Source organism: Hoplias malabaricus, chromosome 1 (assembly GCF_029633855.1).
Source record: "Hoplias malabaricus isolate fHopMal1 chromosome 1, fHopMal1.hap1, whole genome shotgun sequence".
Lineage (NCBI taxonomy): Eukaryota > Metazoa > Chordata > Actinopteri > Characiformes > Erythrinidae > Hoplias > Hoplias malabaricus.
In genome coordinates this window covers 57608740-57612988 of record NC_089800.1, presented here as the reverse complement: position 1 = coordinate 57612988, position 4249 = coordinate 57608740, and positions in this window count along the sequence as shown.

Sequence of the window (4249 nt, the reverse complement as noted above, 5' to 3'; positions counted from 1 at the left end):
ACAGATAATGAATGAATGAACACTTTACATTAAACGTTTTTGGCCATTATTGATTACAGACATTGAAACTTGTAAAAGACATCCCATCATTTATTTTTAAAAGTGCCCTATCCTGCTTTTTCAAGTCCTGGCAGAACTATTGCTATTACAACATTAAAAACACTACAATATTAACTAGTGCAAAGCTATGTTTATTTATTTATTTATTTATTTTTTATGAGTCTTGACTTTCCCAAGTTGGAGGAATGTCAATAGCAAAATGACACTTTAGCTCTTCTCTTCTCTGTGCGTTGGTGAAGAGGATTCCTACACAGCTAGGGTTAGTCACCAACTTCTACACCATCACCTCTACCCCCACCCCCCACCCCGGGCGTCCTGGCTTTCCACTACTAAGTTGTGGCAACCCTAATGCAAGGTAGGAGCTGCTGTTGATGATTCAAAGGCAGCATAGACAAATGAACCAATGCTCCACTGTGTGTAAGTTTTATGTGACTCTTTCATTTAGGATTTATGGCATATTGCTGCCACTGTTTTAAACTCCTAACAATGGACTAAAATGCATTTGCCACAACTCCAACTCAAAGATGTCAATGTATCTTTAACTTCCAGAAGACCTAGAGTGATATTTTTTATTTTGTATGTCATCACTAGCCAGTGAAAAATGTGTATCTCCAACTTTGTGGATTTTTAGTCTACTACATCATTTGAACACAACAGCTGTGCATACTGACAATTTCATGATGAATGGACCAATAGAAATGCTCCACAATTACTTGGAAAAAAAATATTTGTACATCAACTTCACAAATGAAACTTAACAGGTAGTGTCACTGTCACACAGCTCCAGGGTCCTGGGGTTGTGGGTTCGAGTCCAGCTCTGAGTGACTTTCTCTGAGGGGTTTGGTGTGTTCTCCCCGTGTTTGCTGGACACTCCAGTTTCCTCCCATGGTCCAAAAACACGTTGGTAAGTGGACTGACTACTCAAAATTGTCCCTAGGTGTGAGTGAATATGTGAGTGTGTGTCACCCTGCGAAGGACTGGTGCCCCCTCCAGGGTGTGTTCCTGCCTTGCACCCAATGATTCCAGGTAGGCTCTGGACCCAAACTAGAAAAACGGTTACAGACAATGAATGAATAAATGTTTTTCTTTGGACAGTGACAATAATTCTTTTCCACCGTAATTATTATCGAGTGAATAGTCTGCTGGTCCCTCACTGGTGTCACCTGCCCCCTTTTTCAATTGTGCAGATGCTTCTTACTTGCCGTTAAAGTGCTTATCTTGACTTACATCTGTCTATAAGAGGTCACCACTCAATGGATATTTTACCATTATGTAAGTGAAAATAACAAGTCTGCATCCACAGTTAACTGGAGCCAGGTGCACCAAAGGCCATCTACTCTCTAAACAGCAAAGGACAAGGAAGTCATTTCCACATGCATTCGAAAAATAGCTTTGCCAAGTAAGCAAGGAAGCTTGTTTGAAGGAAGTGCAATGTCTGCACAAATTTTAAGCTTGTTTTGGACTACTCACAACAATGAAGAATCCACTTTAAGCAGGTCAGTGATGGAGATATCTGGAAGCCAAAGAGTTAAAGACATCTGCCAACATCTGTAGTTGTGTGGCTAGCTTGTAATTGTGAGGCCCTGAGAGTGAGGAGGCTGTTGGAGGGGATGCTTGGCAGGCAGCATATTTCAGCCAAGTGTTCACAGAGGTGCTTTCCGGCTTACCATGTGGACTCAATGACGGCGTCCAGAGCGTGCTGCGTTCCTATGAAATATTAAATGTGCTGCCGGCCCCCGAGCGGGGATGGACCACCTGCAAGCAAGTGTGGCGTGCGGCGAGCAAGAGATCAGATATCCCAGCACACATCTAAGCACCCACTCATGAACACAAATATTCATGCACACACACACACACACACACAAACAATCCCATTGTTATATGCAATATACACACAGACCCGGTAAAGTCACAGGCAACCTGTTCTGTCGAGGATTACACACACTACGCATACACCATTCTGCCAAAATATTTGCGTCCTTGTTTCTACACTCATTGTTCATTTTATCAGTTCCACTTACCACAGTTGCATTTTGTAGTTTTAAAATTATAGGCTGTAGTCCATGCCCCCTCCAGGGTGTGATCCCGCCTTACGCCCAGTGATTCTGGGTAGGCTCCAGACACACCGTGACCTTGAACTGGATGAGCGGTTACATACAATGAATGAATGAATAAATGTAGTCCATCTGTTGCTCTGCATACTTTGCAAGCCAATTTTCCGCCTGTTCTTTAACAGTCAGGACCAAAACAGGTCAGATATTCTTTGGGTAATAGATCATATTCAGCTGTTTTTAAAGTTGTGTCATACACAGGCCACTACTCCACCCAACTGAACATTACAGTATGCAATACATGGTTGTATGCTGAGTTTCAGCTGTTAACAGTTGATGTGACAGAAATACATATCACCAGGGTCAGTGTCCACATATATTTGGCCATATAGTCTATTTATTTGTCTAAAAATGTACAGTGACCTTGGAGTTGCATCACAACTCAATCATCACATTTATTTTTTTTAGTTTAGAGATATTATGGGACATTTATACATGCTGATGATTAATCCCATTATGTTACTCCATAAACATTGCCTCACTCTTGGTGTATGAGTGATGGATGGATATAGTCAAACTGCTGCTCTACATATGGAGTGAAGTTGCAGGAGGGATGCATAGCATCTGAAACCCACACTGAGCCTTCAGATCATGTACACACTCTAACCAGATACATCCGTTTGTTTTTCTGCATGGAACCCTTAAGAACCTAATAATTCCCTAGTCTGTGATCTGCACTCAGATGGGGGTCGAGTTCGGAACTGTGAAATACAGAAGGAACATTAAAATCTCTTCCAAAATTTAGTTCCCAAGAACCTTAGTTTCCTTGAAAACATTTCCAGTAATAAGATTGCTGCTTCTAAATGACCTTCTGGAATGGCTTTTGCAAAGAAAGTGTGTGTGTGTGTGTGCGTGTTGATGCAAAATGAGATGTGTGACCGATTGCTTGTTACTTTTCAACACCTTCAGCCCACAGCAAAGAGAGAAATTGACTGAGTTCAGTAGCTGAAATTGGGGGCCTAATGAAATCCCAGGGCTGTGAAACCTAAATTATGAATCCTAATTCAAACATAGGGCGGCACGGTGGCGAAGCAGGTAGTATCGCAGTCACACAGCTCCCAGGGTCCTGGAGGTTGTGGATTCGATTCCCACTCCGGGTGACTGTCTGTAAGGAGTGTGGTGTGTTCTCCCTGTGTCTGCGTAGATTTCCTCCAGGTGACTGTCTGTGAGGAGTGTGGTGTGTTCTAGTGTCTGCGTGGGTTTCCTCCGGGGGACTGTCTGTGAAGAGTGTGGTGTGTTCTCCCTGTGTCTGCGTGGGTTTCCTCCGGGGGACTGCTCCTATACTTATCCAGATTAGATTTGATGGTTGAGTGGGGTAACTCTCCCCATACGCAATATCACTGAACTAATTTACTGAAAATTCTATGATGAGACCTTTTGAAAAGGCTATGTTGTTTATACTTGACTTCAGGCACCAATTAGCAGTGTGGCTGAAACACTTACCCACCTGAAAGACAGTGTGAAGTTTTTATAAAACAGATGTTTATGATTTAAAAAAAATTTTTAATTTTGTCCACACAAATAAACAAAGCATACAAACGGAATTTGATGAGGCACACGTTTTAATAAAATCTGTATAATTTCCCTCTAACCTTTTATCCCTACATCAGCAAACAACATCATAACAAATCCAACAGCGCCATCGTGTGAGCGGATTTGAGAATTCCCACATTTTATAAAAGCTCTGATTTTTTTTCACCAAAACATTTTAAAAACGCATAGAAACAGAGCCAGACTTTTGATATACACGTTCGTGTATTCATACCCGTAAGCACAAGACGTGCTAATGTTTGTTGAAGATGGATACTAACTGTAGCATACTCCTCTATTTTGTTATTATTTTTTCCAGACTGCTTCATAAAACATTTCACTAAAGTAAGGTTAATGCTGCATGATGGCTTTGAGGCTTACAGATGAAAAAATGTATGTGTAAATAAATTCAGTGTTGGAAAACGTGTAATATTCCTGGCTATAAATAGATTTCCACACCTGTAGCTGGGGCGCGCTCTCGACAGCCAAATAAAAACTGGGCTTGCGCGCGCACGCACGCAGTGACGTATATGGAGGGTTTACGCGCT